Raw genomic sequence first — 21,693 nt, 5'->3', positions numbered from 1 at the left:
CTATTAAGTGTGTATATTATTTCCTCTCTGAGCCATTTCTGATGAGAATGAAGGCTCACTCATTCCCCCTTGCCTTCCCCCTTTCCACTCCATTGAAAAAGCTTTTTCTTGACTCTTATATGAAATTTCTTAGCTTCTTCTTCATCTCCTTTCCCTTCCTCCCAATACTTCCCTTTATCACCCATTGACTCCCATATTTTTACTATATTATACCATTATATTCTACTCCTTCCTGTGTCCTGTCTATATATGCTCCTTCTAACAGCTCTTATAAATGAGAAAGTTCATATGAGTTATCAATATCTTCTCCCCATGCAGGAACACAAATAGTTCAATATCATTAAGTTCCTCATAGTTAGTCCTCCTCGTCCACCCCCTCTATGGTTCACCAGAGTCCTGTACTTAGAGATCAAACTTTCTTTTCAGCTCTGGTTGTGTCACTAGGAAAGTTTGAAAGTTCCCTGTTTCATGGAAAGTCCATCTCTTCCCCTGAAAGAGGATGTTCAGTTTTGCTGGGTAGTTGATTCTCGGTTGTAAACCAAGATCTTTTGCCTTCTGGAATATCATATTCCAAGCCCTATGAGCCCTTAATGTAGATGCTGCCAGATCCTGTGTAATCCTATGGAGCCTTGGTAATTGAATTGTTTGTTTCTGGCAACTTTTAGAATTTTCTCTTTGATTTGGGAGTTTTGGAATTTGGCTATAATATTCCTGGAAGTTTTTCTTTTGGGATCTCTTTCAGGAGGTGATTGGCAAATTCCCTCAATTTCTATTTTACCCTCTGCTTCTAGGATCTCAGGGTCTCTCTCTCTCTCTATTTTCGGTGAGCCTGTTGATTAGCCAGCTAGTCTGGGAACAGTTCAGATCATTGAGCCGGGGCAGGATCTGGACTTCTCATTTCTGCCAAAGCTTAGAGATAGTCAATAAGTGACCATAGCTTCTGCCTGGGGTAAGTGGTGCTTTCCTAGAACCAAATTCCTAGGCAGGAAGGGATAAGTGTTAAGAGGGGGAGAGGACTGAGGGTATTCCACTTCCTACAAGAAACAGGTGGACACGAGCCTTTGGGGAAACTGGTCTCAGCTGTTCATTATCCAGAAGTCTCTGGGAGTAGGGAGGGGAAGCAAGGAAGAGGGCAAGGTGACCAGCTGTCATAGACAGCATGTCTGGAGGGGCTGTTGGGCACTCTCAGATCTGAGGGGTCTTGTCTCCTCCCCACTGTACAAGCCCATCTCATACATATAGCAAATATTGTACGTGGAGCATCCAAATGTGAAGATACATGCATCATGAACATTAATTGTCTGTATACAAAACTCAGCAGGTATAGAACACACAGGGTACATAGCACACACAAACATCCCAATGATATGTGCAGACATACACAATAAACACCAGTTGCTTGTATGAAGACCCACAGGCACATACAAAATACACATACATGTGTGATGATGATGATGATAATGTTTTGTCCTTCATTCTTTTTTTTTTTTTTGCAAGGCAATGGGATTAAGTGACCTGTCCAAGGTCACATAGCTAGGGATTAAGTGTCTGAGGCTGGATTTGAATTCAGGCCCTCCTGACTCCAGGGCTCATGCTTTATCTACTATGCCACCTAGCCTTCTTATAGAAGACCATGACATCAGGGAGGTGATACCATGACATGACAGTGAACTGAATTTGAGTGAGGGGGGCTGTGCTAACTCACCAGTCTCATTTTCTCCTCCAGAGTCATTTGAGTCCAGTGGTCGGTTACGGATCAGGATAACTGGAGATGGCTCTGCGTGTGGGGCAATTAGGGTTAAGTGACTTGTTCAAGTTCTAACAGCTAGTAAGTATCAAGTGTCTGAGGCCACATTTGAACTCAGCTCCTCATAACACATATATGTGAATATATATATATATATATGTAGAATAGCAGAAGTCAGGAAGACCTAAATTTAAATTCAGCTTCAGATGCTTACAAGCTGTGTGACCCTGGACAAGTCACTTAATTCCTGTTTACCTCAATTCCTTCAACTGTAAAGTTGAGAGGATCAAATGAGATAATTTTAAATTACTTATATTAGTTATTATTATTATTATTATTATTATTACAAACAACTGGCATACCCATACATTAATTGTCTGTATACAAAACTCAGCAGGTATAGAACACACAGGGTACATAGCACACGCAAACATCCCAATGATATGTGCAGACATACACAGTAAACACCAGTTGCTTATATGAAGACCCACAGGCACATACAAAATACACATACATGTGCGATGATGATTACAAAAATATCTCTCATGTTCAGAAATCACATCAATTATAATGTAAGTTTTGTACAAATATGGAGCGCAAGGATCAAGTGATCACAGATTCAGAGTTGAAAGAAACCTTCGAAGTTACTGAGTCTAGTCCTCCCACTTTACACACGAATTCACTAGGATTGAAAGAGGGGAAGTGCCTTTTCTAAGGTCTCTCAGCTAATAAATAGCAGAATCAAGGTTCAAACCCAGGGCCTCCTGAATCCAAGCCTAGTGTTGTGACAATAGAGATGTCAATGAACATAAACCATGCACAACAATCTCATACCATTAGACATTTTCATACATTCTTAAGTTACACAAATTTCTCAAACAAAAGCCCTTTCCATTGTCTCCTTTTGCTCTTCTCATAATGCACGTACACATAAACGCTCATGACCTTCATCCATACCATAAATAGAACTGTCTGTCCTTACCCTTCTTCACAAAGAACCAAACATCCCCCCCTAACTTTAGTGTTCCAGGCCCTTCTTTTCCCCTCCACAGAACTTCCCCTTGCCCCCATGGGGGTTATGGGATTTTGTGGGCTTGGGAACAGGATGTGGGGTCATCATGGGTCGGCATGCCTGGAGGCAGAGAAATGGCCTTGGTGATGCCCTGCTTGGCAGTTGACCACCCAGGAGGACTGGGCCTGGAGCCAGAGGGGCCTTTAGCTGCTCCCAGCTCCACCCCCATTAGGAGGTATCAGGATACAATGGAAAGAGTCCCAGGAATAAGAAGGCCTGGATTCTAGTTCTATTTCTGGCTTGGTCACTGAGTTGCTGTGTGACCATGGGATTATCCTCTGCCTCAGTTTCCATATCTATTAAAATAAGAATGCTGGATTAGATGATTCAATGATAGAATGCTCCACATTCTTGATGAACTGAGGGCCCCCAGAAGGGAAGTTCCATTTTCTAGATGAGGGGAAAAGGGAGAACCTGAGCCATCTCTGGGATCCCAATATTCCCAAGCAGGGCTCTGGGTAACCAGGGCCCCTTATTAAGACTCCCCCACAAGGAATGAGTGCATAGTTGGAAGAATTGATCTCTGAGTCTCTGCTCCACAGGGGGATCAGATGACCAGGCTCTGCTCACAGCTGCTTCTGCCTAGCCTGGTTCTCAGTCTGTCTAGGAACTTGGCAAAGATAGTTCAGAGTCAGTGAGGACTAGTAAATGAGGAAGATATCCCCAGGATCCAGTTAGGTTAGATTCATTCACTGGAGGCTGAGGGAAGAAAGGAGAGATGACAGACTGCTGACAACAGCAACAATCATTCTTAATATAAGGCAAAGAATTGTAAACTGGTAGTAGATATAGGTTATGGTCCTAGGTTCACTGCCTTGATGACCTGCCTCCATGTGACTGTGAACAAGTCATTTAGCCCAGGCAAGTCCTTACCCTTTTGGAGTTTCACATTTTTTTGTTTGTTTTTTTTTGCAAGGCAATGGGGTTAAGTGACTTGCCCAAGGCCACATAGCTAGGTAATTATTAAGTGTCTGAGGCCTGATTTGAACTCAGGTCCTCCTGATTCCAGGGCTGGTACTCTATCCACTGTGCCACCTAGCCCCTTCACTTTTCTATAAGATGAGGATTAGATGATCTCTAAAGGTCCACTGAAGTCTGACATTTTACATTCTATGGTTGTAGTTTCCACCACTGACTGTAACTGTGACTCCAGGCCCATGTCAACTGTAAGCATAAAGGAGGGCTGAGCTTGGAGTTACAGGACCTGAGTTCAAATCCTAGTTTTGCCCAGTTCTACCAGTATGACTTAGGTCAAATCATTTATCTTCCATGAACCTCAGTTTTCTCACCTCTAAAATAAGTGAGTTGAACTCAAAAAATTTCTAAGATTCCTTCCCACTCAATAACTATGATCCATTGTCTTTTCTAGGCCTCAATTTTCCCACCAGTAAAATGAATATTTTACTCCCATTCTGCCTATAGGGTTGTTGTGACATGGGGCAGTGAATTTAAAAGCTCCCTTTGTTTTCAGTTGATCAGTTTTTAAAAAGGTAATGGAATTATGAAAGCATTATTATTATTATTAGCAATAATTTCAGTTTGTATAGTCTTATTTCTCCATCCTTCCAATTCACTTTCACAGTCATCATCTCCTAAGACCCTGCTGAGAGCCAAAGGGGGAAGGGGAAGTCAAGGCAATGTCAATGGTCAAACTGGGACTAAAAGGGTGGCCTCCTGCCTTCCAGACTACAGAGCTAGCCTGCTCTATCAGTGTGGGTCTATGCAGTTGAGGATGGGGGTTCCTTGCCTGCAGGGACTCCTGGATTGGTTAGCCCATGAAGATGCAGTGATCAGGGGGCCAGCAGCAGAGAAGAGGAGGCAGACCTGGGGGAAGCAGGTTTGGGGCCAAGGCCTAGAGCCGAGAGCCTTCTCCTGGAGTCCTGGGGCTCACTATCGCCAGCTAGCTCTCTGGCTAATTAATTTTAATTACCGCCTTTCACTGTTTGGAAATTGGGCCCGTCAGGGAGAAAATCCAGTAGCAGCAGCGACTTGTAATTAGGAAAAAGGGAGAGGGAGAGGGAGAGAGAGAGAGAAAGAGAGAGAGAGACACTGAGTCTTCGTATCAGTGAATCGTTTAAAGGAAATTAAAGTGTCATTTACACCGAGCATGTAATTAAGGGGGGGGGCGGTAAGCAGCCTCAGACAGGGGACTCGTGGCTCTCTGGGAGTTGGAGGCTGGGGGACTCGCAGTCTCGGGGATTCGCAGTCTGGAGTAGTCAGGGGACTGGGGCTAGGGGACTAAGGATGATCCCCAGGGGAGAAAAGGGCTTGACATTGGTGGGTGGAGGGAGGTGACTAAAGGGAGGCGGGAGACAGAGGTGCTGGTGTCACTGAGTAGAAGCAAGGTTCTAGGCAGCACAGGAAAGATGAAGGGCTGCGTGATATTTGGGAAAGTCAATGAAGTCTGTTTACCTGAAGACAAGTACAGTATAGAAAATCTTCAAGAGAAACTCTACCTCGGAGGCTGGGCCCCTCTCCATTTCCCTGCCCTAAAAGGCTCCAAGTAGGAGTGATGGGAAGAGACCTTACCAACCATTCATTCTGAAGCTGAGTCTTTTTCTTTCTCCTCTTCAGTTGACTCAAAGGGCTGATACCATCTACTTCAAATGATCCCAAGTTGAAATATACAGTTCTTCAGAGGTACGAGAAGCTTGTCAAGCAGGGGAGAGGACATATTTGGTATATAACTATATTATCCTATTGAAATATCCTGAAAATAATAGTTTGTGGGGAAAAAATGTTATGTAATAAAGTTTTCTTCATGAAAAATTAATGTCTTTAGTTAGATGGCTCAGCTCTAGGACTTGGAGTCTTGCCCCAGACACGAGCTTTCTATGTGACCCTGGGTATTTTAAATCCCTTACTTTTCTCCGTCTCAGGTTTCTCATCTGTGAAATGGGCATAATAATAGCTTCTATCTTCTTGGGTCATTGTGATGATTAAATAAAATAACAAATAAAATATTTTGCAAATTTTAAAGAACCATATTGTTTAGTTGTGTCTGACTCTTTACACTCCACTATTGTTTATGGGGTTTTCTTGTCAAAGACTGTGGAGTGGTTTGCCATTTTCTTCTCCAGTGGACTGAGACAAACAGAAGTTAAGTGACTTGCTCAGGGTCAAACAGTTAGTGTCTGAGGTCAAATTTGAACTCAGGTCTTCCTGATTCCAGGCCAAGGACTCTATCCACTGAGCTACCAAGCTGCTTCAAGCACTAGATACATGATAACCATTACTATTTATCTTATTTCTTACATATATGCATAGTAAATGCTAGAAAGTCTTGACCTGGGAACCTCCTCAGTCCCATAATTTATCCCAATGGATAAATATCAGTAGATCTCTGAATAAAGGCAGGGAGGGAGGGGAATTACAGCTTTATTTTCATTTACCTCTAACTGAAATTTAGCATTTCCCTTAATTATAAATTTAACAAAAAATAAAATTATTCTGAGGAGAGGTCCACAGACTTCAGACTGTCAAAAAATTCTGTGTCGCACAAAAGGTTAAGAACCCGTAGTCTAGAATATATTTCCATTTATATCTTATAGGAGTTATGAAAAAGTTTAATAAAAGCTAAAAGCTCTGGGACCTAAGAAGGTTGGGGGCCCCTGTTACTGTTTATTACTGTTTAACCACAGAGATGTGCTTAGCAACAGTTGCCACTGACCAAGAGAATTGTTATGTCTTCCCAGGCCAGGTGAGAGACCTGGTGGTACTGTGGAAAGAATTCTGGTTCTGAAGTCAGGAGACCTGCAATGAAGTCTTGGTCCAGTTATTTTCTAGTGGTCAGATTTGGGCAAATTACCTTCCCTTTCTGGGCTCTCGTTTTTTATTCATTAAAAGCAGCTAAGACCACTCTTCCACCCACTACTGCCTGAATTTGCTGAGGTGTTTATAGAGCACCCTCATAAACTCCAAAATTAGGGGGTTATTATTATTTAATTATTTAGATCTGGGCCTTAGCTTCTTCATCTGTAAAATGGGGATAACCAATTCACACATTGTAGGTTATGTTATTTCAAGGCACTTTAAAAATTCTAAGTGTTTTTATGATTTTGAGGTCCAGGAAGCAGGAGGTGCAGGAGGGTAGAGAAGCTTAGAGAAAGAGAGAAGGCTAAAGGTTGGGGGGGTCCAGGAAGGGCAAGGGATTTTTTTTAACATCTTTGTGTCCTTACATCTTAGCACTGCTTGATGAATAAATGAATGAGGAAACAGGGCTTGATCTTTCACCCTCTTCCTCCCAAGGTAGGGTCTCCTGCCTGACCCATTTCCTTGCTCCTTCCCGTCCAGTGTCCTGATTTCCACTCCACTTTTTCCTTCCTCCCCACTGTCCTTGGCTGTTCAGCTCCTAGGAATTCCTTTGGCCTGGGGGAGGAGCTTTGGGGGGGTCCCAGCTCCAAATCCTCCCACCTTCAGGCCATTCTTTGGGTTGGAAGGATTTGAACTTGAGAAATGAGTGACTAAACTGGGATCTGGTCCCTTCGTAATTCTCCATCTACAGCCTCCTTAGTCCTTCTCCAGATTAAACCACCCCCCAACTCAACAATTCTACTAAAACATTCCCCAAGTACATAAATGGCGGGGGAGAAGGAGGCTAGGGGAGAGTGGCTGATGGAACAGCTGCCCCTTTCATGCTAAGGAAAATCTAATTTGTTGTTACCTTGGACAAGTCCTGGTCCCTCAGTTTCATCCTTTGTTAAGTGAGGCGGCTCAAAGTAGATTTGGAACCAGAGGACCAACCAACTGCTAACTACCTGTATTCTGAAGACAAGTTACCTCTGGGCTTTACTTGGCTTCCCTCATCTGTAAAATGAGGTTAGACTAGATAACCGATGAGGTCCTTTGCAGCTCTAATTCTGTAATCATACATATGTCTATAATATGCCTTCCAGCTCTGACATACTGTGTTCTGAGATTCCTTCCAGTTCTGACAGTCTATGTTCTCTGGTTATGGTTCTAAGCCAGGCTGAGTAAGGAGGGGGTAGGGGGGGAACACAATGGGAAACTCAGTGTGCGTCATCTGGAAGGGGAGCATTAAGGGGCCTGGCTTGGTACTGGGAATGGAAAGCAATCCAGTCCAAGGATAAGAACAAAACAAAGGCAGAGAAAGAGTAAGGGGGGGGGTGGAGCTCTGGGGTCAGAGAGGACCACAAGACCCCAGTGAGTCAATGGTCTGGAATGTCCCAAGGAGGGGCTAACAGAAGGGAGAGAAGGATGCGGCTGGACAATGAATGAGGAAGAACAATGGCTAAAGGAATCAAGGTAGACTTTATTTTAGTCACTCAGGAGCGTCTTCATTTTCCATTTAGAAGTAAAAAGATTCTTGGATTTCTCAGACCCAATTGGAGTTTGGATTCTGCTACTAACTAGCTGTAGTTAAAAGAATCATAGAATTTTAGAGTCAGAAGGGATCTCAGTGGTCATTCAGTTCCAAGATATCAAGGGAAGAAGGGACCTTAATTGTTTAAGATTCTCATTTTACAGGTGAGGAAACTGAGGTACAAAAAAGTGAGTGACTTCAAGGTCATGAAAATAGCAAATAGCCAGGATTGGAATTTAAACTCTTATCTTTTAACTTTCCCACTGTATCACAATGTCAACTCTTCTCTGCAAAGGATTAGCATTAGAAAGGATGATCAATAAGGACTTTGACATAATGGCTAATATTAATATAGCTCTTTGAGGTTTGCAAAGTAGTATACATGTCTTATCTCCCATAATCCTCACAATAACCCAATAAAGATGAATATCCAAATTTACATTTGAGGAAATTAATACTGGCACAGATTAAGTGACTTGCTCAGGGACATGTAGTAAATGTCTAAGGCAGGTCTTCGTGATTCTAAGTCTAACACTTTACTAAGGAACCTCTTGGCTCCTCAGTTCTGACATTCTATTCAAATGAATGTCTCCCATTCCTTCTAGTCTCTGTTTTCAATCCCCTCCCAGATCTGACTTCCTGTGATTTTGGAGAAGTAGGTGGATCATCCTATGGTTCCAGGTCCACTAAGTCTCTGCCCACAAAAAAAGACATTCTTTTGTCAAGAAATTTCTGTTCCAAAGACTGAGAACATCTGGATGATGTCCTCCTTCTAGACATAAAGCCTAGTCCATAGCCTAGCATTTTCTCCACAGAGAAGGAGGAAGCTTCCTTCTTACAAAATGTTTTCCAGAGGTTCTGCAGCTGCATTCAGTTTTCCCAGTTGGCCTCTGGGCAAGGACCATGACTACTTTCAGGCCAACCCTTCTTGCTTAAACTATCTCAAAGTGGAAGTTTCCCAGAGAAAGGAAGGTTAATGATATATTCCTATGAATGCAATGTCTACAAGCCTTAAGAATCTGGAAATTTCTCTCATTGTTAAACCTGGGATTAAACAGCTACAACCTCAGATCAGTTTCTTCCTGCCCTTCATCTGGGAAGAAGACCTATCTGCAGCAATATGGTTTTGCCTCCTATCAGCCTTCCTGGTAAGTCAGGAGAAAACCTCTATTCAGCACAGATCCGTGAAGTTTTGCCATTCCTGTGGCAATGTTTAAGACTTTCTTTACCAACCTGAAGGGCAGGTACTGTTCTCCCTATTTTACACAAAAAGCAACCAAAGCAACTCAGAAGGAAGTGACAGCCAAGGACCACATGGGTCATCACTTGCCACCCATATCTAGTACCCATCGTTTAAACCACATTGTCTCTGTCAATTATATATTTCAAGCCCTACCATATTTCTCCTTTCTCTGAGGGAAAAAAATCCAGATCAACAACCCATTGAAGAGGAGAGGAGAGGAAAGGAGAAGGGAGGAGAGGGGAGGGGAGGGGAGGGGAGGGAAGGGAAGAGGAGGAGAGGAGAATAGGGGAAGCAAGTTTAAGGAAGGGTGAGTGGCTCCCTGGCTCTGGTTCCTGCCTGTTCTTTTTGCCTGTTGTATCCTCTCCTTCCCCTGGGAGTCACTAAATGGGTTGAAGCCATCGATCTTTGCTACATGGGAACCATCTATGAAGAAGCCTCGGGGAATGTTAACATTATTACTAGCTGCCAGCTTTCCAGTCCTTCAAAGGACATTGCATATTTTATAAACCATTAAGTAGCTAGATGGCTCAATGGGTAGAGCACAGACCCTGAAGTCAGGAGGACCTGAGTTCAAATGTGACTTCAGATTTACTTGCTGTATGACCTTGGGTAAGTTATCCAATCTTGATTGTCTTGCATTCAAGGCTATCTTTAGTTATTCTGATTCATATTTGGTCACTGGACCCAGATGACTCTGGAGGAAAAAGCGAGGCTAGTGACTTAGCACAGCACCCCCTCACTAAAATCCAAATCATGTGTATTCTTTGAAAATGAAAAACAAACTTTTTATAACCAATGGTTCTGGCAGGGAATTTGGGATTTTTTCAGATTCTTTGTGACCCCATTTGGGGTTTTCTTGGCAAAGTGGTTTGCCATTTCCTTTTCCAGTACATTTTACAGATGAAGAAACTAAGGCAAATAGGGTTAAGTGATTTGTCTAGGGTCACACAGTTAATAAGTGTTTGAGGCTGGATTTAAACTGAAACCTTCCTGATTCCTGGTCCAGCATACTCTCTACTGCAGCTGCCTGGCTGCCCATAGGGATCAATGTAGCCCTTTTACAAAGATAGAAACTGTTACTTCCAAGAGAGAGAGTGTCTTGGAGGAGATCCCACTGCTAAAAGGTGATATAGCTAGGTCTTAAACCCCAATTCTTTTCCTCTGTCTTCTGCTTTCTGGGCCATACATATTATACTGTCCTCTTGTGAGAAGACCAGAGGGATAGGGCATATACTACACTGGGATCAATACACTTGGTACCTTTCACTGTCCTTTCTCCCTTCTGCCCCCACCTGCAGGGGATGTCTTGGGAATTAGCTAGGAATATAGCTATTTCTTCACCTACCCTCACAAAATTGGTTTATCCTGAGAAATCCAGTCATGTACATGTTTAGGACTACATCTCCCATCATGCTGTGGGCTTTGATACCAGTTCAGAGAAAGGCACCCAAGTCAGGGAGGGGGCAGTGTGTGTGTTTAGGCAGGGGTAGGGTGGAGGCTTATGAGGGGTAATGTCAGAGATCTGGGTGAAGAGAGGGAGAGGGAAAAGATAACACTAGATCCATGATCTCAGACTAGTCACCAAAAGAAGGATTTTTAATAACCTGAGGCTCATGGCCCCCCAAATCACCTTAACACTTTCTAATTTACTGGCACTTTATCTGGATGTCCCTTGTGGAGGGATGATGAATGGGTTTGATAATCAGAGAGAATTATGTTCCTCAGGCAAGTGGCCCCAGCCCTAACAGTGCTCGCTGCTTCTGTGGCCAGGCCCAGCTGCTCTACAGAACAGGGGGCCAGGTTGTGGGGGGAAGCCCTTGCACAATCTCAAGAACTGCTTCTCTTTTCTTTCTGAGTGGTCACTTGGCTTTCACATGGAAACCTCTGAGGATGAACTTACTCTTCCATTAAATCAGTTTCACTTCCCGAACAGCTTGAATTGGTACAAAATCACGTTTCCCCACCCCTCGTTTCTGACATGGAGCAGAGACCCACTGAACAAATTGTACTTTGCTTCTGGTTCTGCCCCCTCTGGCCAAGCAGAACAGAGTTAATCCCTTTCCCCCACAACAGGCCTTCAAATCTGAAGTCAGCTCTCATGGTTTCCCTAAATCACTCTTCACATCCCCAATTTCTGACATCCTGGTTTACCTTCTCCTGAGCTTTTCCTACTCTTCAATGTGCTTCCTAAACCAAGGTATCCAGACTGAACATAGGAATCCAAATATACAAGGAGATGGTTCAGCTGCCTCGGTTTGGATTCTATCTAAAATTGGTTATCCCAGGGTCCAGAACAGCATGCTGCATGCAGTAGGTATTACTTAATATTAGTTCCCAGGATCATAAATTTAGAAATGACTTTAAAGATCATTAATCTTCCCCCATTCCCATTGTACAGATGCTAAGGGAAATTAAGAGACTGGTAAAGGTCACTCAGATAGAGACAGTACAACCCCAGGTGGAATTTGAACCCTGATTCTCTGGCTCTAAAGCTACTGTTCTTTCCATTAGACTATTCTGCTCCTCTAATGGAAAATGAATCAAATTGGATTGCCTCCAGTGGGTTCATCCTCAGGGCCCAGGCAGTTTTGGACAGAACCCAGTATTGGACACCCATCTGGGGCTGCTTCACTGCAGTCTTACCAGAAGGTAGATGATTAAATGGCATTGGTGCCTCCAGGCCCTTTTCCATTCCAAAGAAAGGCCTGTCAATTTTCAACCCTAGCCTGGATGATGGGTCAATTGGAAAATTAGCAAAATGTCTCCTGAGCAGCTACTATGGGCACAGCGCTCTGTGTGTGTGTGCATGTGCATGCGTGCTTGTATGTGCATGTGTAGTAAGTCTTAGAATCACTGATTTGTAGGTTTCAGAATTGGAAGGAACCTTAGTCCATCTATCTCAACTACCTCTGAGATTCCCTGACAGGGATCATCCAGTCTCTGCTCTTCCAATGATGGCTAGCTTAGGTCTTTATGTGACAGTCTGTTCCATAGTGGGATAGCTCAGATTGTTAGGATGATATTTCCTTCTGAGGTAAAAACCTTCCTGTCTATAATTCCCTATTCCTAATCCATCTGGGGCCATAGAATCACAGTTGGTATGATCTTTGGAAAGCATCAAGACCAGATTAGACCCAAGCAGAAATCTCCTACATAACTTCTCTAGCAAGTGATGATGCAGCCTCTGGAAAGACTTCCAGCCTTTAAGTTCAGTTGAAGATAGACAACTCACAACCTCCCAAGGCAGTTCAGCTCTAATTGTTAGAATGTGTTTCTTTATACGGAGGTCCAATCAGCTCCTCTCAGACTTCAATTACCCCATGTTCTTCCCCCTGGGCTTAAGAAGAGCCATTCCATTCCCTCAGACACTTGAAGATAGATCCCATGTACCTTATAATCTTTTCTTCTTCAAGCTACACATCCTCAAATTCTTCAAGCAACCTTGCATTCTTGTTCTTTCAACTATCCTAGTTGCCTTCCTCTGGTTTCCACTCTAATTTATTAATGCCCTTCCTGCATGGACAATGTGATCAATGTGGGAAGATGGCCAATGTGAGAAATAAGATGGCCAACATTGGAATTTCTTTTTCCTGACAATACATACTTATTACAAGAATTTGGGGGTGTTTTTTTGGTTTGTTTATTTCTCAGTGGGGGAGGAGAGAAGACAAGTGCTTGGTAAATGAAAAAAAAAGTTGTAAAAATGTCCTTCCTGAAATATAGCTCCCATATCAAAACCTGACGTTACACATGTGGTCTGACCAAGGCAGAGTACAACAAGCCTATTACTTCCCTCGTTCTGGACACTCTGCGTATATTAATGCAGCCTAAGATCCATTTAGCTTTGATGGGCTGCCTCGTTTCACTGGTGAATCATTTGGAGCTTTCTATCCACTAAAAGCCTCGGATCCTTCTCACAAAACTATTTAACAGTCTAACCGCATCTTCTCATCCTTGGGGTTACAAAATAAAATGCCCAAGAGTGGGGCTATACATTTATTCCAATTACATTTCTTATGTTATATTTGGTCCCTCGTTCTAACAAACCAAGATATTTTTGACTTCCTTTTTGCCACCCAACATGTTTCTTGCCTATTCCTTGCAGGTTGCTACTCTCTACAAGTCTCATATGCATGCCATGAATATATTCAGCCAAATCACTGATAAAAATGCTGAACAGTGTAAGACCAAAGGTAGAGACATCTGGGGCATTTCACTAGAGACATGTCTCAAGTGGACTCTGAAAGACGCTATCATCCTATCAGTTCTGAATTTCCTTCACTGTGTATGCTATCATACAAACCAGTGCTTTCTAAACTTTTTTTTTTTGGCAGTGTACCCCCTTGGTAAAACACTTGAGCACCCCATCAACTCATGCATGACTATTTCTAGAAATTATATCTGTATGTATATATATCTATACGTATGTGTGGATATCTATATCTAAACACAAATACAGACAAATATATTCATACATACTGGGTCCTAATCAAAACAAAAAATGTGGAGGAAGGAGGTTTTGACCAGTCACTGCCCTAGAGTATAGAGGCTAACTTTTGAGGGATTCCTCCTTAAGTCAGAAAGTGATCTTGAAGGGAAAGGAAGGGTGAGTAGGATATAGATGGCTTCTGGAGGTACTAGGTGGTAGAGTAGTTATAACTGCCCTGAAGGGTTGATGATAGGAGGAGGAAGAGACTAGGAGTTTGTAAGCATAGGGAGGAGCTAAGAATAAGTGTGGTTGGATCAGAGAGAAATCTCATTATTAACTATTTTCGGACAACTTTCTGAGGTTTGGTTAACCACATATTTTGGGGGGTCATGCCCTGCCCTAGCCTTCCACTTTGGAGACCACTGATCTGCATTAGCTTTCTGTGACTTCTTTGGGGATCATAGAATCTCAAAATCAGAAGGGATCCCAGAGGCCCTGTGGTCCAAATGTCTACATATAGTTTTTTTAAACTGGGGTTCATGAATATGTTTTTTTATTTTGATAATGGTATTTCAATATAATTGATTTCTTTATGATCTTATATATTTAATTTAATTTATTAATTCATTTATTTGGTTTTTTCAAGGCAATGGGCTTAAGTGACTTGCCCAAGGTCTCACAGCTAGATAATTATTAAGTGTCTGAGGTCAAATTTGAACTCAAGTCCTCCTGACTCCAGGGCCAGTGCTCTCTCCACTGTGCTACCTAACTTCCCTATACATTTTTATTTTAAGCACTGAAAAACAACATACTGAGGAGTCCATAGGTTTCACTATGTGGCCAAAGAGCTCTTTGTTCCAAACAAAGGTTAAGGACTACTCTACAGCATTCCTAAAGGAAAGTCAATCAGAAGATTTCATCAGCATGGGAAACTAAATCTCCTCAGGGCAACCAATTCTACTTTTGGACAGCTCTCACAGTTAGTAAGTTGCCCCAACTCCAAAATGTACTCATTTCATTGCTCTTAGGTCTGTCTCTAGAATTAAATAGTATGATTCTCTTCCATGTGATGTCCCTTTGAATACTTGCAGGTAACCATTATGTCCCTCCCTGAGTTTTTATTTCTTCAGACTAAACATTTTCAGTTCCACAAAGGAATCTATGCTCTAGATCTGAAGATAGGATAAAAAAGACACACAATATAAGACTATGTTTACAAAGTATCAGAAGAAGAGAACCCAAGGAAGAGAACCATTATTCTTGGCTAGGGTGGTCAGGGGAAGGGACAGGAGATCAGTTATCCCTTGAAGGTTGAATAAGATTGATGCTTGTGGTCTTTTGGTTTTGTTTTTTTTTTTTAGGTTTTTTCAAGGCAGTGGGGGTTAAGTGGCTTGCCCAAGGCCACACAGCTAGGTCATTATTAAGTGTCTGAAGCTGGATTTGAACTCAGGTACTCCCGACTCCAGGGCCGGTGCTCTATCCACTGTGCCACCTAGCCACCCTGATGCTAGTGGTTTGAGAGGAGGTGGAAGGGTGTTCCAGGTGTGTCCAGGGGGGTAGTATGTGGGGTTTTGAAGAACTTCATATGGCAAGGGACAGAGGATAATAGACAAATGTGTGAACAAAAACTTTGAAAGACTTGAGACTGATGATCAATGCCATGACCCAACAATGATTCCAGAGGATCATGAAACATATACTCCATCATGTGACACAAAGCCAAACAATTAAGATGAAAACATGCATTTCTGGACATGGCCAATGGAAGAATTTATTTTGCTTGACTCTGCACCGAGTCATTAGAAGGGTTTTCGTGTTCAACTGAGGCAGTTGCTGTTAACCCAGTGATCAGAGAGCACTGGGCCTGGAGTCAGAAAGACAAATCTTTCTGGGTTCAAATCTGACTTCATATGTTTTACTGGCTGTGTGACCTTGGGCAAATCTGTTTGCTTTAGTTTCCTAAATGGCAAAATAGAGATAATAACAGTTCCTTACAAGAATAGATCAAATGAAATAATATAGTCAAATGCACATAAATGCTTATTCTATTCCATTCCAACTGGGGAATGGAGGAGAGAAAAAATAAATTAACTGAATAAAATATATAAATATATATATATATATACACATGTGTGTGTGTATATATATATACAGATATGCATCTATACATGTATGTGTTTGCTTATATATATATATATATATATATATATTTATATACACACACATATGTCTGAGTATATATCCTCTCATGCACAACCCCACTGATGTTTGTTAAGAAACCCCAGAAAGGGGCGGCTAGGTGGCACAATGGATAGAGCACCGGCCCTGGAGTCGGGAGTACCTGAGTTCAAATCTGGCCCCAGACACTTAATAATTACCTAGCTGTGTGGCCTTGGGCAACTTAACCCCATTTGACTTGCAAAATCCTAAAAAAAAAAAAAGCCCCAGAAGGAATGTGACTACAAGATTCTGAGACTGAGTTCCTCTTAAGACCTCAAGTAAATTTCTTCCTAGATCTTAGACTGTTTTCTTTCCAGTTAAGTGGGGATGGTGCCATCTGCCCCAGCAGTCTCTCAAGACAGTTTAGATAAGTATGTACGTTGTAAAAGTTCAAAGTGTCATGACTATGAAGATGGAAGAAAGAGGTTCTCAATGTGTCTGTGTGTCCAAAACATCCTTGACAGTCTGGGGGAGACCCCCTTCTCAGAATGAAGAAAAGAAAATGCACAAGATTACAGTAAGAAAAATGATTATACCAAGATATATTTTTCAAAATAACAAAAAACAAATCCATAGACTTCAGGTTAAAAGAACACTGGATCAAAAAGGCAGGGGGCAGGCAGAGAAAGTTGACTTTAGGGACCCAAGGAGTATTTTCTGTTACCACTATGGATGAACAGAGAAGTATTTTGCTAGTGTACTTGGGCAGAAAATGGAAGCACCTGTATCTTTAACAAGTGGGGGGAGGGCAGAGTGACCCCAGGATATAATTTAGAGCTCTCTTAGAAGCTGGCAATACAGGAAACATTTTTAAGTGCCTACTGTGTGCAGAGCCCTAGAGACTGGCAGAGATGTGTTTAGATCAGTGGATCAAGTGTTAGAAAGATCCTCAAATCTGACTTCATTTTACAGAAGAGGAGAATGAGGTTTAGGGAAATGAAGCCATGTGTCTAAGGCCACAAAGGTAGTGTGTTGTTTATAAGACTCGAACCTAGACTTGAGGGTCAGTTATTATTCCCTACCCTTCAGGAGCTTACCATCTGGTGGGAAGTGGGGATAAAGAACTGGAGATCTGAAGGAAAATGGTTGTTTGTTTTTAGGTAGAATGCAGTTTAGGCCAAATACAGGAAAGTAATCTTTCCCACAATAGGAAAGGAACTCACTAGGAGAGGAGGGGAATGGTGTGTGGGAGGGGAAGAAGAAAAGGAAGGAAAGCATACCAAGCTAGGTTGGAAAAGGCAGTTGCAGGCTAGTGGAAAGGTGGGTTTGTAATCAACACACCTGCATCCCAATCCTGGTTCTGCTGCTCACCTATACCAGGGGGATTGTGTGCATGTGTATGTGGGGGGGGGGTATTTACCCTCTGGGTGCCTCAGTTTTCCTCTTCTGTAAAACAGAAATAATAATCCTAGCACTGATGGGATTTTTTTTTGAAAAGGCAATTTGTAAACTTTCAAGCAATTATGTAAATATGAATGGTTATTATTCATGAGGGGCCAGACCCCATCTCCAAGTTTGGTCAGTAACTTGTGACAGCATCACTTTTATGTTCAGGGATAGTTCCCTCCCCCTGTCTTGGACAGACCAGCCCCATCTTTGGGATGATAAGGAACGGGTCACATTACCTTTCTACCTAAGGCTTTTGTTCCTATCTTTGCAAGTCTTTTGCAAGGAGCTTTTTACATATCCTCACAGATCTGGTTCTTCCACCCTCCCCCACTTCTGGGCAAAGATTATTAGCCCCATCTGAAAGATGAGGAGACTAAAGACACAGAGAGGGGAGAAGTTTGCCCAAGGTCACACAGCTAGAGAGAGGCAGGAGGGGGATAAGAAGCCAGGTTTCCTGGTTACATGTCCAAAGCGTCACCACTATATTCAGCTGCCTCTGTTTCCAAGAGACATGTTTCTGGGCCAGACAGACAGAGACAGATGTCCAAAGCAACCCAGGGAGAGAGAGGCTGACAAGGACCTTGAGCTCCAGGCCTGGGGAGCCCCACCCTTGCTGAGATCCTGGCTTATGGCCTTGATGGGTGACCTTGGCCCCCTAGAATGTGCAGCCCCCCCCCCCCCATGGAAGAGAGGGGAGGGGAAGAGGGCTGCAGCCAGCCTGAGGCTCCCAGGGGATTGCTGTTGGTGCTGTCCTTGGCCCAGGCTCTGCTTTTCCTCAGCACCATGAATTGTGCCATTGGCTGCTTCATTCCCTCCCTCCACAGCCGCACAGCTGCAGGATTTGGCTGAGGTGACCCACCTTAGGGGAGGGGGTGTGGGGGATCCCTCTTTGCCCTGCCCTTCCCCCCCTAAGCTACCAGTAGCCAAATAGCAACAACGGAGAGAGGAGGGGAAATACAGTTAAATGGGGGCTTCCTTTTCCCAGCCCACCAAAAAAAGGGGAGGAAAAGGCCACATTGCTTGGGAAATGAGGGGGGTTTACTAAGAGGTTTCTAAAATCCTTTCCAGCTCTGTCATTCTAGGGTCCCTTTCAGCCTAAATATTCTGTGTTTTATGTTCTAAGGTCCCTTCCAGTCCCGACATTAAACAGGTCATGATATCATCACAGGATCCTCCTCCCCAAACTCTCCTGGATGAGCCTCCAGGAAGGTATCCAGAGGCCCCTCAAGCTCCTATTCTCTAAACTACTCCCAGGAGGGAGAATGGATTGGGTGGAAGGGGACTGCCCTGTTCTTAAGGCCCAAATAATCAGATTCTCCCCCCCCCCCCCCCCCCAGCTTGTAGCTCCTCAGTCTGGCTGGCAGCAGCCATGCCACCCTTCACCTCCCCCTTCTTTGATGAAACCTATTCCTTTTCTCTGATCTTCTCTACTCTGGGATAATTGGCCCTGTGATAGTCGGGCCCTGACTACCACATACCCCCCCCCCAACATAACAGAAGAAGGGAAAATAAGGGGTAAACCTCATATAGATAACCTGCTGGCTTCCTCCCCCGGCCCCAAGATACTCTCACAGTCAACATCTGGAGAAAGTCAAATCAGTTATCCAGTTCATACAAGTATGAAATGCCTACACTGTGCAGAGTAATTTATCCAGATAAATAACAAACCTTCCCTCTGGGACAGCAAGTCCTGGGTTCAGACCTTAATGAGCTAGATTTCTGCCTCGAGCTTTCAGCTTCCTATGTCCCTGACCTCTGTCACATAGACTCCCCCCACCCCCCTGGATTGGAGAGAACACACATAGGTAGTTCTGATGGAGAATTAAGGAGAAAGTTAGGCACTCATTTCTATTGAAAGCTCCAGTCTGAAGGACCATGTCCCAAATCCACCTATTCTCCATGCTCTGGGACCCATAGATCTGACACAAAGAAGTGCAGCCAATATCAATGGATCAACAAATGTTTCCTGGTGTGCTTTTGGTGTGAAAGGTGATGAGGAGGGGGAAAATTCACAGACAAATAGCCAAATCCTGTGTCACAGGCAGAAGACCCCCCCCACACACACACCTCTATCTCTCAACCCCTTCTCTCATTCAACCCCAAATCCAGAGGCTCTAGACCACCCTTCAGCATCAGTGGAAATTCCAAAAAAAATCTCTGGCTCACCCAACAAAGGTAAATAAACTGTAGCGTCCCCCTCCCGGATTTTCTTCAGTGTCTCAAAGAAAGGACTGGGAATGCTCTCCCCCTTTCTCTTAGTCCTTAGTTGATCTCCTGGATTGGAGAGAACATCAGAAGCCCAGGGTTCGAGGCTCATCGCTGCTAAACGGTTGTGTGAAGCAGGCAAGCCATATCCCCTCTATCTAGGCTTTAATTTTGTTTTTTCCTGTTTGATGCACGCCCTTCCCACGCCCCTGCCCCGCATCCCTACCAAGAACTAGATGCTCTCTAAAATGTCTTTTCTAGTGCTGGGGCTTTGCCCATCTCCCCAAGTCCAAGGCAGTCTTCCAGCCTCCCGGCCCTTCTAACCTCTACCCGGGCCATCCTCCCCTATCTCCCACCCCGGTCATACCGGGTCTAGGGGCTCCGAGGAACTGGGACCGGGGCACGGCTGGGTCGCGCTTCCCACCCCGAGAGGTGCCAGCCCCCTCCGCAGCGCCACCTCTTGGGAGCTCAGCTCTGCTGCCCAAGCGAGCGAAGGTCCAGTCTGGTCCTGGGGGGTGTCGGGAGGCCAAGTGAACACCCGCGGCACTGGACCCCCTCTAACTCCGAGGGGGCGGGCTCCAAGGTCCGCCCACTGACCCCCCCCAGGCGCACACAGGGGGCGGTGGCTCTCCCCACTCCCTCCTTCTTACCCGATGCCCCGCTCCGCCCCCCACGGGCCACCCCGAGTTCGTAGCAGACAACTAAGTTGTCCCAACCCCTCCACCTCCCACGTGCAGCCGCCCCCCCAGCCTCACGTGACGGAGCCCCCCGGGCTCCAGGGACCAATCAGAGCCTGGAGGCTGCAGCGCCCTCGAGCCGGGGGTGGGGTGGGGGGGTGGAAATGCTTTATTTCCCCCCCAAAATACATCCCCCCCACAATCAGGAGGAGATAGATTCTTCCTTTGTCCCTTTGTCTCTCAGCCTTGGGGAGCAAAGGGGGGGGGCTACAAGTCAGGCCTGGACACCTTGAGCCCGGAGCCGCGGGGGTTAGAAGGAGGGGGCGACCAGGAGATGGGGAAAAGAGGATGGGGGGGATGAGAAGGGCGGAGAGGCAGAGTCGCTCCCCACCCAATTCAGCGCCAGCCTGGGCTGCGCCGCTTGGAGATCGCTGATCCCTCTACCACTCGCCACCTGCCCCCGCGGCTCCGGGGGCTGCCAGCCTCTTCTGAGCACCCCGGGCCTCTACCCGCCCCCCCCCGCTCACCCCAATCCCTTTCGTTGCTCCCACCGCAGCCCCCGGGAGCGCGGGGCGGGGGCTGAAGGTGCAGGAGCCCCCCCCCGCCTCCGCTCCCGGCCCCCGCCCCGCGCTCCCCGAGCCCCGCGCTCCCCGGGCCCCGCGCTCCCCGGGCCCCGCGCTCCCCGGGCCCCGCGCTCCCCGGGCCCCGCGCTCCCCGGGCCCCGCGCTCCCCGGGTCCCGCGCGGGGCGCTTACCTCGGCTGCCCGCGGTCCCCGGAGAGCGGCTCCCCGCGCCGTGCCCTGCGCTGCGCTGCGCTCGCCGCGCACCTGTCCCTGCCCGCGCCGCGGCGGCGGCGGCTCAGCCGGGCATCCTGCGGGGGGAGGGAGGGGGGAGCGGAGGATTGGGGGGCCGGCTCCCCCTCCCCCCGCACAGCCGCCGCCGCCGCAGCTGTGCGCGCCCGGGCAGCGGCACCTCGGGGGGTGCGGGGGCCGGCCGGGCGGGGCTGGGGGCCGCGGGGGCCTGTCCGGGTCTGTGCCCTCCCCTCCAGCCCCCTCAAGCCCCTTCAGGCCCTGGGCGCTCCCCGAGGACCCCGGCTCGGGCAGCTCCGGCACTGGGGGCGCGCGCCTCCCGCATCTCTCGCACCCTGGGGCTCGGGCTCCCCTTCTCTTCCCCTCCTTTCCCCTCCCCAGCCCGGCCCCGGCCCCGGCCCCGGCCCCGGCCTCCGCCTCAGCCTCTGCCTCAGCCTCTGCCTCTGCCTCAGCCTCGGCCCCTGGCGCCAGGAAAACCCGGCCCGGATCCTGTCCCCGGATCAGCCCGCCCCATGGAAAGGGGGGGCGCGCGGCGTGGGGGCCACCCCCCTTTCCCACGCACCGCAGCTTCCGGAGTGAC

The 21,693-nt window shown here is 45.9% G+C and overlaps 1 protein-coding gene across 4 annotated transcripts in view; it reads right to left on the bottom strand.

Annotated features, from left to right (window-relative positions):
• Window positions 1–21,087, bottom strand: part of SEMA6B (semaphorin 6B) — a 48,624-nt gene extending 27,537 nt beyond the window's left edge. The window contains exons 1-2 of one of the 4 annotated variants that reach the window (XM_074203990.1): window positions 19,996–20,187; window positions 19,590–19,697 (exon numbers count right to left, since the gene is read on the bottom strand). The gene's annotated coding sequence lies outside the window, so the exon portion shown is untranslated. The other 3 variants (XM_074203993.1, XM_074203992.1, XM_074203991.1) reach the window with 3 other exon arrangements.
• Between the last annotated feature and the right edge of the window lie 606 nt (window positions 21,088–21,693).

This window comes from Macrotis lagotis, chromosome X (genome assembly GCF_037893015.1).
Source record: "Macrotis lagotis isolate mMagLag1 chromosome X, bilby.v1.9.chrom.fasta, whole genome shotgun sequence".
Classification (NCBI taxonomy): Eukaryota; Metazoa; Chordata; class Mammalia; order Peramelemorphia; family Peramelidae; genus Macrotis; species Macrotis lagotis.
The sequence above is the reverse complement of the archived record's forward strand: the minus strand, read 5'-3'. Positions and strand labels throughout refer to the sequence as shown.